The sequence below is a fragment of the Caloenas nicobarica genome, chromosome 14 (assembly GCF_036013445.1).
Source record: "Caloenas nicobarica isolate bCalNic1 chromosome 14, bCalNic1.hap1, whole genome shotgun sequence".
Classification (NCBI taxonomy): Eukaryota; Metazoa; Chordata; class Aves; order Columbiformes; family Columbidae; genus Caloenas; species Caloenas nicobarica.
This window is the reverse complement of record NC_088258.1, coordinates 18,442,763-18,456,068: the sequence shown is the minus strand read 5'-3', so window position 1 is coordinate 18,456,068 and position 13,306 is coordinate 18,442,763.

Genomic DNA, 13,306 nt, shown 5'->3' with positions numbered 1-13,306 from the left:
CCTGTGTAGGACACCAGTGGGTGTTCCAAAGCACTGCAAGCCCTTGCAAGCCCTTGCAAGCCCTCGACATCCTATCTCTTACGGCTCCTGAGCTCTGTAGGAGATGAGGATGGTGAGCTGTGCAGTGCTCCTCAAGAAGGAATTGCCTTGGTCTTGCCACTGCTATCCAGTTGAAAAGGATTTGCATCCATGAGCCGAGCTTGGAAGGTGGCCCTGCCAGCAGCTTGTCTTGCAGCGGAGAACCTCCAGCAGCCTCATGCAAGGTTTTCTTCCCTCAGCCCCTGGCCTGTGATTCCAGCAGCTCCTCAAGTGCTTCCTGTCAGATGTGCTGGGGCTGCCCCCGGGCCAGCTCTGGCAGTGGACACGGGAGGCTGCTCCTCTGGATCCTGCGTGGGGCCTGGTGACCACTGCGTTGCCGGGTGCTGGCATTGTGACATGGGGGTGACACAGCCGCATATGTGCAGCCCTTTGGAGGAAGCCTTTGGGGTGCTGGCTCCAAATCAGTCCCTGTACCTACAAAATAGGGGAGTAAGCAACCTAATAGAGTCCCTTTTTTGCAAAAAGACAGTGTGGATTTGTTGCCAGTGCAGCCTTCCTTCCAGTAGCAATACTGCCTGTAGTATCATGTATGGAGGCCTCAGGGCTCGCTCAGGGCTTGTCACGCAGAACTGCAGGCCTGACAGAGCAGAACTGCTCTCCTCTCCTCTCCTCTCCTCTCCTCTCCTCTCCTCTCCTCTCCTCTCCTCTCCTCTCCTCTCCTCTCCTCTCCTCTCCTCTCCTCTCCTCTTCTCTCCTGTCCGCCAGTCCAATATCTAAGAGACTGTTTGCCTGAAAGGACAGAGGGTTTTCAGTTCCAAAATCAATGTCAAGGACACATAACACAATGAATTTTATTTTATTTTGTTGATAATTTATTAATTTTCTTGATTTTATGTTAATTCATGTTATGTTACTTCATGTCATTTTTTTTCCCTTTGTGACTCTGTTTCAGAACCCAGGCTCACAAGCATTAGCTCAAGCCCAAGTGTAGCCAGGAGTAGGCTGAGGCATTCTTCAGTTTAACATGAGAAAAGATCCCTTGCAGGCTGGCAAAGGCAAGTCCCAGAGCTGCAGAGAGCAGCAGCAGGAGTAGAGGCCAAGCTGTCCGCGGTTCCTGCAGAGGGAGAACCTTGACAAGGAGTTGTGGGACTGACCATGCACAAAAGAGGAAGAAGAAGAAGAAGAAGAAGAAGAAGAAGAAGAGGAAGAAGAGGAAGAAGAGGTGAGTGGTACCGTGGCATCTCTTCCAAAGCGTGACATGTAGCGATGACGAGCAGACTTTTTGCCTTCCACAACTTGTTTGGCTGCTGTGCTTCTTGGCCAGGGATGCATGAGAAGCGCTCTGGTCCCTGCCAGGCACTTGTGTTAGCTGCAGGGAGAGCTGAGAAGTGGCAGCTGTGGCTGCCAGCATGGTGGAGCATGAGCAGCCGGCTCCCAGGCCAAATGGCCCAAAGAAATGGTGGCAAGGGGCCGTGCTGAGAACTGCAGAGGAAGGCAAAAAACCGCCGGGGACCAGTGCCAATGTGCCCCAGGGTTAAAAGTTCCTTGCTGAGCCCAGTGCTGGCCATGGGCTGTTCCCTGAGCATGTGAGCCAGACCTGGCTCCTTGTCCCACAGGCTGCTCATGCTTCCCAGGAGCTGCCCAAGCCCTATCCTCCCTTGAGCTGGAGCTATCTGGTGGACTTGCCAGAGTGCCCAAGTGCCTCTGAGCTGATAGACCTTGTGGGCAAGAATCCTTGCTGTCCCTGTGTAGGACACCAGTGGGTGTTCCAAAGCACTGCAAGCCCTTGCAAGCCCTTGCAAGCCCTCGACATCCTATCTCTTAGGGCTCCTGAGCGTTGCTGTGTAGGAGATGAGGATGGTGAGCTGTGCAGTGCTCCTCAAGAAGGAATTGCCTTGGTCTTGCCACTGCTATCCAGTTGAAAAGGATTTGCATCCATGAGCCGAGCTTGGAAGGTGGCCCTGCCAGCAGATTGTCTTGCAGCGGAGAACCTCCAGCAGCCTCATGCAAGGTTTTCTTCCCTCAGCCCCTGGCCTGTGATTCCAGCAGCTCCTCAAGTGCTTCCTGTCAGATGTGCTGGGGCTGCCCCCGGGCCAGCTCTGGCAGTGGACACGGGAGGCTGCTCCTCTGGATCCTGCGTGGGGCCTGGTCACCACTGCGTTGCCGGGTGCTGGCATTGTGACATGGGGGTGACACAGCCACATATGTGCAGCCCTTTGGAGGAAGCCTTTGGGGTGCTGGCTCCAAATCAGTCCCTGTAGCTACAAAATAGGGGAGTAAGCAACCTAATAGAGTCCCTTTTTTGCAAAAAGACAGTGTGGATTTGTTGCCAGTGCAGCCTTCCTTCCAGTAGCAATACTGCCTGTAGTATCATGTATGGAGGCCTCAGGGCTCGCTCAGGGCTTGTCACACAGAACTGCAGGCCTGACAGAGCAGAACTGCTCTCCTCTCCTCTCCTCTCCTCTCCTCTCCTCTCCTCTCCTCTCCTCTCCTCTCCTCTCCTCTCCTCTCCTCTTCTCTCCTGTCCGCCAGTCCAATATCTAAGAGACTGTTTGCCTGAAAGGACAGAGGATTTTCAGTTCCAAAATCAATGTCAAGGACACATAACACAATGAATTTTATTTTATTTTGTTGATAATTTATTAATTTTCTTGATTTTATGTTAATTCATGTTATGTTACTTCATATCATTTTTTTTCCCTTTGTGACTCTGTTTCAGAACCCAGGCTCACAAGCATTAGCTCAAGCCCAAGTGTAACCAGGAGTAGGCTGAGGCATTCTTCAGTTTAACATGAGAAAAGATCCCTTGCAGGCTGGCAAAGGCAAGTCCCAGAGCTGCAGAGAGCAGCAGCAGGAGTAGAGGCCAAGCTGTCCGCGGTTCCTGCAGAGGGAGAACCTTGACAAGGAGTTGTGGGACTGACCATGCACAAAAGAGGAAGAAGAAGAAGAAGAAGAAGAAGAAGAAGAGGAAGAAGAGGAAGAAGAGGAAGAAGAGGTGAGTGGTACCGTGGTATCTCTTCCAAAGCGTGACATGTAGCGATGACGAGCAGACTTTTTGCCTTCCACAACTTGTTTGGCTGCTGTGCTTCTTGGCCAGGGATGCATGAGAAGCGCTCTGGTCCCTGCCAGGCGCTTGTGTTAGCTGCAGGGAGAGCTGAGAAGTGGCAGCTGTGGCTGCCAGCATGGTGGAGCATGAGCAGCCGGCTCCCAGGCCAAATGGCCCAAAGAAATGGTGGCAAGGGGCCGTGCTGAGAACTGCAGAGGAAGGCAAAAAACCGCCGGGGACCAGTGCCAATGTGCCCCAGGGGAAAAAGTTCCTTGCTGAGCCCAGTGCTGGCCATGGGCTGTTCCCTGAGCATGTGAGCCAGACCTGGCTCCTTGTCCCACAGGCTGCTCATGCTTCCCAGGAGCTGCCCAAGCCCTATCCTCCCTTGAGCTGGAGCTATCTGGCGGACTTGCCAGAGTGCCCAAGTGCCTCTGAGCTGATAGACCTTGTGGGCAAGAATCCTTGCTGTCCCTGTGTAGGACACCAGTGGGTGTTCCGAAGCACTGCAAGCCCTTGCAAGCCCTTGCAAGCCCTCGACATCCTATCTCTTACGGCTCCTGAGCGTTGCTCTGTAGGAGATGAGGATGGTGAGCTGTGCAGTGCTCCTCAAGAAGGAATTGCCTTGGTCTTGCCACTGCTATCCAGTTGAAAAGGATTTGCATCCATGAGCCGAGCTTGGAAGGTGGCCCTGCCAGCAGATTGTCTTGCAGCGGAGAACCTCCAGCAGCCTCATGCAAGGTTTTCTTCCCTCAGCCCCTGGCCTGTGATTCCAGCAGATCCTCAAGTGCTTCCTGTCAGATGTGCTGGGGCTGCCCCCGGGCCAGCTCTGGCAGTGGACACGGGAGGCTGCTCCTCTGGATCCTGCGTGGGGCCTGGTGACCACTGCGTTGCCGGGTGCTGGCATTGTGACATGGGGGTGACACAGCCACATATGTGCAGCCCTTTGGAGGAAGCCTTTGGGGTGCTGGCTCCAAATCAGTCCCTGTAGCTACAAACTAGGGGAGTAAGCAACCTAATAGAGTCCCTTTTTTGCAAAAAGACAGTGTGGATTTGTTGCCAGTGCAGCCTTCCTTCCAGTAGCAATACTGCCTGTAGTATCATGTATGGAGGCCTCAGGGCTCGCTCAGGGCTTGTCACGCAGAACTGCAGGCCTGACAGAGCAGAACTGCTCTCCTCTCCTCTCCTCTCCTCTCCTCTCCTCTCCTCTCCTCTCCTCTCCTCTCCTCTCCTCTCCTGTCCGCCAGTCCAATATCTAAGAGACTGTTTGCCTGAAAGGACAGAGGGTTTTCAGTTCCAAAATCAATGTCAAGGACACATAACACAATGAATTTTATTTTATTTTGTTGTTAATTTATTAATTTTCTTGATTTTATGTTAATTCATGTTATGTTATTTCATGTCATTTTTTTTCCCTTTGTGACTCTGTTTCAGAACCCAGGCTCACAAGCATTAGCTCAAGCCCAAGTGTAGCCAGGAGTAGGCTGAGGCATTCTTCAGTTTAGCAGGAGAAAAGATCCCTTGCAGGCTGGCAAAGGCAAGTCCCAGAGCTGCAGAGAGCAGCAGCAGGAATAGAGGCCAAGCGGTCCGCGGTTCCTGCAGAGGGAGAACCTTGACAAGGAGTTGTGGGACTGACCATGCACAAAAGAAGAAGAAGAAGAAGAAGAAGAAGAAGAAGAAGAAGAGGAAGAAGAGGAAGAAGAGGTGAGTGGTACCGTGGCATCTCTTCCAACGCGTGACATATAGCGATGACGAGCAGACTTTTTGCCTTCCACAACTTGTTTGGCTGCTGTGCTTCTTGGCCAGGAATGCATGAGAAGCGCTCTGGTCCCTGCCAGGCGTTCGTGTTACCTGCAGGGAGAGCTGAGAATTGGCAGCTGCGGCTGCCAGCATGGTGGAGCATGAGCAGCCGGCTCCCAGGCCAAATGGCCCAAAGAAATGGTGGCAAGGGGCCGTGCTGAGAACTGCAGAGGAAGGCAAAAAACCGCCGGGGACCAGTGCCAACGTGCCCCAGGGGAAAAAGTTCCTTGCTGAGCCCAGTGCTGGCCATGGGCTGTTCCCTGAGCATGTGAGCCAGACCTGGCTCCTTGTCCCACAGGCTGCTCATGCTTCCCAGGAGCTGCCCAAGCCCTATCCTCCCTTGAGCTGGAGCTATCTGGCGGACTTGCCAGAGTGCCCAAGTGCCTCTGAGCTGATAGACCTTGTGGGCAAGAATCCTTGCTGTCCCTGTGTAGGACACCAGTGGGTGTTCCAAAGCACTGCAAGCCCTTGCAAGCCCTTGCAAGCCCTCGACATCCTATCTCTTAGGGCTCCTGAGCGTTGCTCTGTAGGAGATGAGGATGGTGAGCTGTGCAGTGCTCCTCAAGAAGGAATTGCCTTGGTCTTGCCACTGCTATCCAGTTGAAAAGGATTTGCATCCATGAGCCGAGCTTGGAAGGTGGCCCTGCCAGCAGATTGTCTTGCAGCGGAGAACCTCCAGCAGCCTCATGCAAGGTTTTCTTCCCTCAGCCCCTGGCCTGTGATTCCAGCAGCTCCTCAAGTGCTTCCTGTCAGATGTGCTGGGGCTGCCCCCGCGCCAGCTCTGGCAGTGGACACGGGAGGCTGCTCCTCTGGATCCTGCGTGGGGCCTGGTGACCACTGCGTTGCCGGGTGCTGGCATTGTGACATGGGGGTGACACAGCCGCATATGTGCAGCCCTTTGGAGGAAGCCTTTGGGGTGCTGGCTCCAAATCAGTCCCTGTACCTACAAAATAGGGGAGTAAGCAACCTAATAGAGTCCCTTTTTTGCAAAAAGACAGTGTGGATTTGTTGCCAGTGCAGCCTTCCTTCCAGTAGCAATACTGCCTGTAGTATCATGTATGGAGGCCTCAGGGCTCGCTCAGGGCTTGTCACGCAGAACTGCAGGCCTGACAGAGCAGAACTGCTCTCCTCTCCTCTCCTCTCCTCTCCTCTCCTCTCCTCTCCTCTCCTCTCCTCTCCTCTCCTCTCCTCTCCTCTCCTCTCCTCTCCTCTCCTCTCCTCTTCTCTCCTGTCCGCCAGTCCAATATCTAAGAGACTGTTTGCCTGAAAGGACAGAGGGTTTTCAGTTCCAAAATCAATGTCAAGGACACATAACACAATGAATTTTATTTTATTTTGTTGATAATTTATTAATTTTCTTGATTTTATGTTAATTCATGTTATGTTACTTCATGTCATTTTTTTTCCCTTTGTGACTCTGTTTCAGAACCCAGGCTCACAAGCATTAGCTCAAGCCCAAGTGTAGCCAGGAGTAGGCTGAGGCATTCTTCAGTTTAACATGAGAAAAGATCCCTTGCAGGCTGGCAAAGGCAAGTCCCAGAGCTGCAGAGAGCAGCAGCAGGAGTAGAGGCCAAGCTGTGCGCGGTTCCTGCAGAGGGAGAACCTTGACAAGGAGTTGTGGGACTGACCATGCACAAAAGAGGAAGAAGAAGAAGAAGAAGAAGAAGAAGAAGAAGAGGAAGAAGAGGAAGAAGAGGTGAGTGGTACCGTGGCATCTCTTCCAAAGCGTGACATGTAGCGATGACGAGCAGACTTTTTGCCTTCCACAACTTGTTTGGCTGCTGTGCTTCTTGGCCAGGGATGCATGAGAAGCGCTCTGGTCCCTGCCAGGCACTTGTGTTAGCTGCAGGGAGAGCTGAGAAGTGGCAGCTGTGGCTGCCAGCATGGTGGAGCATGAGCAGCCGGCTCCCAGGCCAAATGGCCCAAAGAAATGGTGGCAAGGGGCCGTGCTGAGAACTGCAGAGGAAGGCAAAAAACCGCCGGGGACCAGTGCCAATGTGCCCCAGGGTTAAAAGTTCCTTGCTGAGCCCAGTGCTGGCCATGGGCTGTTCCCTGAGCATGTGAGCCAGACCTGGCTCCTTGTCCCACAGGCTGCTCATGCTTCCCAGGAGCTGCCCAAGCCCTATCCTCCCTTGAGCTGGAGCTATCTGGTGGACTTGCCAGAGTGCCCAAGTGCCTCTGAGCTGATAGACCTTGTGGGCAAGAATCCTTGCTGTCCCTGTGTAGGACACCAGTGGGTGTTCCAAAGCACTGCAAGCCCTTGCAAGCCCTTGCAAGCCCTCGACATCCTATCTCTTAGGGCTCCTGAGCGTTGCTGTGTAGGAGATGAGGATGGTGAGCTGTGCAGTGCTCCTCAAGAAGGAATTGCCTTGGTCTTGCCACTGCTATCCAGTTGAAAAGGATTTGCATCCATGAGCCGAGCTTGGAAGGTGGCCCTGCCAGCAGATTGTCTTGCAGCGGAGAACCTCCAGCAGCCTCATGCAAGGTTTTCTTCCCTCAGCCCCTGGCCTGTGATTCCAGCAGCTCCTCAAGTGCTTCCTGTCAGATGTGCTGGGGCTGCCCCCGGGCCAGCTCTGGCAGTGGACACGGGAGGCTGCTCCTCTGGATCCTGCGTGGGGCCTGGTCACCACTGCGTTGCCGGGTGCTGGCATTGTGACATGGGGGTGACACAGCCACATATGTGCAGCCCTTTGGAGGAAGCCTTTGGGGTGCTGGCTCCAAATCAGTCCCTGTAGCTACAAAATAGGGGAGTAAGCAACCTAATAGAGTCCCTTTTTTGCAAAAAGACAGTGTGGATTTGTTGCCAGTGCAGCCTTCCTTCCAGTAGCAATACTGCCTGTAGTATCATGTATGGAGGCCTCAGGGCTCGCTCAGGGCTTGTCACACAGAACTGCAGGCCTGACAGAGCAGAACTGCTCTCCTCTCCTCTCCTCTCCTCTCCTCTCCTCTCCTCTCCTCTCCTCTCCTCTCCTCTCCTCTCCTCTTCTCTCCTGTCCGCCAGTCCAATATCTAAGAGACTGTTTGCCTGAAAGGACAGAGGATTTTCAGTTCCAAAATCAATGTCAAGGACACATAACACAATGAATTTTATTTTATTTTGTTGATAATTTATTAATTTTCTTGATTTTATGTTAATTCATGTTATGTTACTTCATATCATTTTTTTTCCCTTTGTGACTCTGTTTCAGAACCCAGGCTCACAAGCATTAGCTCAAGCCCAAGTGTAACCAGGAGTAGGCTGAGGCATTCTTCAGTTTAACATGAGAAAAGATCCCTTGCAGGCTGGCAAAGGCAAGTCCCAGAGCTGCAGAGAGCAGCAGCAGGAGTAGAGGCCAAGCTGTCCGCGGTTCCTGCAGAGGGAGAACCTTGACAAGGAGTTGTGGGACTGACCATGCACAAAAGAGGAAGAAGAAGAAGAAGAAGAAGAAGAAGAAGAGGAAGAAGAGGAAGAAGAGGAAGAAGAGGTGAGTGGTACCGTGGTATCTCTTCCAAAGCGTGACATGTAGCGATGACGAGCAGACTTTTTGCCTTCCACAACTTGTTTGGCTGCTGTGCTTCTTGGCCAGGGATGCATGAGAAGCGCTCTGGTCCCTGCCAGGCGCTTGTGTTAGCTGCAGGGAGAGCTGAGAAGTGGCAGCTGTGGCTGCCAGCATGGTGGAGCATGAGCAGCCGGCTCCCAGGCCAAATGGCCCAAAGAAATGGTGGCAAGGGGCCGTGCTGAGAACTGCAGAGGAAGGCAAAAAACCGCCGGGGACCAGTGCCAATGTGCCCCAGGGGAAAAAGTTCCTTGCTGAGCCCAGTGCTGGCCATGGGCTGTTCCCTGAGCATGTGAGCCAGACCTGGCTCCTTGTCCCACAGGCTGCTCATGCTTCCCAGGAGCTGCCCAAGCCCTATCCTCCCTTGAGCTGGAGCTATCTGGCGGACTTGCCAGAGTGCCCAAGTGCCTCTGAGCTGATAGACCTTGTGGGCAAGAATCCTTGCTGTCCCTGTGTAGGACACCAGTGGGTGTTCCGAAGCACTGCAAGCCCTTGCAAGCCCTTGCAAGCCCTCGACATCCTATCTCTTACGGCTCCTGAGCGTTGCTCTGTAGGAGATGAGGATGGTGAGCTGTGCAGTGCTCCTCAAGAAGGAATTGCCTTGGTCTTGCCACTGCTATCCAGTTGAAAAGGATTTGCATCCATGAGCCGAGCTTGGAAGGTGGCCCTGCCAGCAGATTGTCTTGCAGCGGAGAACCTCCAGCAGCCTCATGCAAGGTTTTCTTCCCTCAGCCCCTGGCCTGTGATTCCAGCAGATCCTCAAGTGCTTCCTGTCAGATGTGCTGGGGCTGCCCCCGGGCCAGCTCTGGCAGTGGACACGGGAGGCTGCTCCTCTGGATCCTGCGTGGGGCCTGGTGACCACTGCGTTGCCGGGTGCTGGCATTGTGACATGGGGGTGACACAGCCACATATGTGCAGCCCTTTGGAGGAAGCCTTTGGGGTGCTGGCTCCAAATCAGTCCCTGTAGCTACAAACTAGGGGAGTAAGCAACCTAATAGAGTCCCTTTTTTGCAAAAAGACAGTGTGGATTTGTTGCCAGTGCAGCCTTCCTTCCAGTAGCAATACTGCCTGTAGTATCATGTATGGAGGCCTCAGGGCTCGCTCAGGGCTTGTCACGCAGAACTGCAGGCCTGACAGAGCAGAACTGCTCTCCTCTCCTCTCCTCTCCTCTCCTCTCCTCTCCTCTCCTCTCCTCTCCTCTCCTCTCCTCTCCTCTCCTCTCCTGTCCGCCAGTCCAATATCTAAGAGACTGTTTGCCTGAAAGGACAGAGGGTTTTCAGTTCCAAAATCAATGTCAAGGACACATAACACAATGAATTTTATTTTATTTTGTTGTTAATTTATTAATTTTCTTGATTTTATGTTAATTCATGTTATGTTATTTCATGTCATTTTTTTTCCCTTTGTGACTCTGTTTCAGAACCCAGGCTCACAAGCATTAGCTCAAGCCCAAGTGTAGCCAGGAGTAGGCTGAGGCATTCTTCAGTTTAGCAGGAGAAAAGATCCCTTGCAGGCTGGCAAAGGCAAGTCCCAGAGCTGCAGAGAGCAGCAGCAGGAATAGAGGCCAAGCGGTCCGCGGTTCCTGCAGAGGGAGAACCTTGACAAGGAGTTGTGGGACTGACCATGCACAAAAGAAGAAGAAGAAGAAGAAGAAGAAGAAGAAGAAGAAGAGGAAGAAGAGGAAGAAGAGGTGAGTGGTACCGTGGCATCTCTTCCAACGCGTGACATATAGCGATGACGAGCAGACTTTTTGCCTTCCACAACTTGTTTGGCTGCTGTGCTTCTTGGCCAGGAATGCATGAGAAGCGCTCTGGTCCCTGCCAGGCGTTCGTGTTACCTGCAGGGAGAGCTGAGAATTGGCAGCTGCGGCTGCCAGCATGGTGGAGCATGAGCAGCCGGCTCCCAGGCCAAATGGCCCAAAGAAATGGTGGCAAGGGGCCGTGCTGAGAACTGCAGAGGAAGGCAAAAAACCGCCGGGGACCAGTGCCAACGTGCCCCAGGGGAAAAAGTTCCTTGCTGAGCCCAGTGCTGGCCATGGGCTGTTCCCTGAGCATGTGAGCCAGACCTGGCTCCTTGTCCCACAGGCTGCTCATGCTTCCCAGGAGCTGCCCAAGCCCTATCCTCCCTTGAGCTGGAGCTATCTGGCGGACTTGCCAGAGTGCCCAAGTGCCTCTGAGCTGATGGACCTTGTGGGCAAGAATCCTTGCTGTCCCTGTGTAGGACACCAGTGGGTGTTCCAAAGCACTGCAAGCCCTTGCAAGCCCTTGCAAGCCCTCGACATCCTATCTCTTACGGCTCCTGAGCTCTGTAGGAGATGAGGATGGTGAGCTGTGCAGTGCTCCTCAAGAAGGAATTGCCTTGGTCTTGCCACTGCTATCCAGTTGAAAAGGATTTGCATCCATGAGCCGAGCTTGGAAGGTGGCCCTGCCAGCAGCTTGTCTTGCAGCGGAGAACCTCCAGCAGCCTCATGCAAGGTTTTCTTCCCTCAGCCCCTGGCCTGTGATTCCAGCAGCTCCTCAAGTGCTTCCTGTCAGATGTGCTGGGGCTGCCCCCGGGCCAGCTCTGGCAGTGGACACGGGAGGCTGCTCCTCTGGATCCTGCGTGGGGCCTGGTGACCACTGCGTTGCCGGGTGCTGGCATTGTGACATGGGGGTGACACAGCCGCATATGTGCAGCCCTTTGGAGGAAGCCTTTGGGGTGCTGGCTCCAAATCAGTCCCTGTACCTACAAAATAGGGGAGTAAGCAACCTAATAGAGTCCCTTTTTTGCAAAAAGACAGTGTGGATTTGTTGCCAGTGCAGCCTTCCTTCCAGTAGCAATACTGCCTGTAGTATCATGTATGGAGGCCTCAGGGCTCGCTCAGGGCTTGTCACGCAGAACTGCAGGCCTGACAGAGCAGAACTGCTCTCCTCTCCTCTCCTCTCCTCTCCTCTCCTCTCCTCTCCTCTCCTCTCCTCTCCTCTCCTCTCCGCTCCTCTCCTCTCCTCTTCTCTCCTCTTCTCTCCTCTCCTCTCCTCTCCTCTCCTCTCCTCTCCTCTCCTCTCCTCTCCTCTCCTCTCCTCTCCTCTCCTCTCCTCTCCTCTCCTCTGCACTTCTCTCCTGTCTGCCAGTCCAATATCTAAGAGACTGTTTGCCTGAAAGGACAGAGGGTTTTCCGTTCCAAAATCAATGTCAAGGACACATAACACAATGAATTTTATTTTATTTTGTTGTTAATTTATTAATTTTCTTGATTTTATGTTAATTCATGTTATGTTATTTCATGTCATTTTTTTTCCCTTTGTGACTCTGTTTCAGAACCCAGGCTCACAAGCATTAGCTCAAGCCCAAGTGTAGCCAGGAGTAGGCTGAGGCATTCTTCAGTTTAGCAGGAGAAAAGATCCCTTGCAGGCTGGCAAAGGCAAGTCCCAGAGCTGCAGAGAGCAGCAGCAGGAATAGAGGCCAAGCTGTCCGCAGTTCCTGCAGAGGGAGAACCTTGACAAGGAGTTGTGGGACTGACCATGCACAAAAGAGGAAGAAGAAGAAGAAGAAGAAGAAGAAGAAGAAGAAGAAGAGGAAGAAGAGGAAGAAGAGGTGAGTGGTACCGTGGCATCTCTTCCAAAGCGTGACATGTAGCGATGACGAGCAGACTTTTTGCCTTCCGCAACTTGTTTGGCTGCTGTGCTTCTTGGCCAGGGATGCATGAGAAGCGCTCTGGTCCCTGCCAGGCGCTTGTGTTAGCTGCAGGGAGAGCTGAGAAGTGGCAGCTGCGGCTGCCAGCATGGTGGAGCATGAGCAGCCGGCTCCCAGGCCAAATGGCCCAAAGAAATGGTGGCAAGGGGCCGTGCTGAGAACTGCAGAGGAAGGCAAAAAACCGCCGGGGACCAGTGCCAATGTGCCCCAGGGTTAAAAGTTCCTTGCTGAGCCCAGTGCTGGCCATGGGCTGTTCCCTGAGCATGTGAGCCAGACCTGGGTCCTTGTCCCACAGGCTGCTCATGCTTCCCAGGAGCTGCCCAAGCCCTATCCTCCCTTGAGCTGGAGCTATCTGGCGGACTTGCCAGAGTGCCCAAGTGCCTCTGAGCTGATAGACCTTGTGGGCAAGAATCCTTGCTGTCCCTGTGTAGGACACCAGTGGGTGTTCCAAAGCACTGCAAGCCCTTGCAAGCCCTTGCAAGCCCTCGACATCCTATCTCTTACGGCTCCTGAGCGTTGCTGTGTAGGAGATGAGGATGGTGAGCTGTGCAGTGCTCCTCAAGAAGGAATTGCCTTGGTCTTGCCACTGCTATCCAGTTGAAAAGGATTTGCATCCATGAGCCGAGCTTGGAAGGTGGCCCTGCCAGCAGCTTGTCTTGCAGCGGAGAACCTCCAGCAGCCTCATGCAAGGTTTTCTTCCCTCAGCCCCTGGCCTGTGATTCCAGCAGCTCCTCAAGTGCTTCCTGTCAGATGTGCTGGGGCTGCCCCCGGGCCAGCTCTGGCAGTGGACACGGGAGGCTGCTCCTCTGGATCCTGCGTGGGGCCTGGTGACCACTGCGTTGCCGGGTGCTGGCATTGTGACATGGGGGTGACACAGCCACATATGTGCAGCCCTTTGGAGGAAGCCTTTGGGGTGCTGGCTCCAAATCAGTCCCTGTAGCTACAAAATAGGGGAGTAAGCAACCTAATAGAGTCCCTTTTTTGCAAAAAGACAGTGTGGATTTGTTGCCAGTGCAGCCTTCCTTCCAGTAGCAATACTGCCTGTAGTATCATGTATGGAGGCCTCAGGGCTCGCTCAGGGCTTGTCACACAGAACTGCAGGCCTGACAGAGCAGAACTGCTCTCCTCTCCTCTCCTCTCCTCTCCTCTCCTCTCCTCTCCTCTCCTCTCCTCTCCTCTCCTCTCCTCTCCTCTCCTCTCCTCTTCTCTCCTGTCC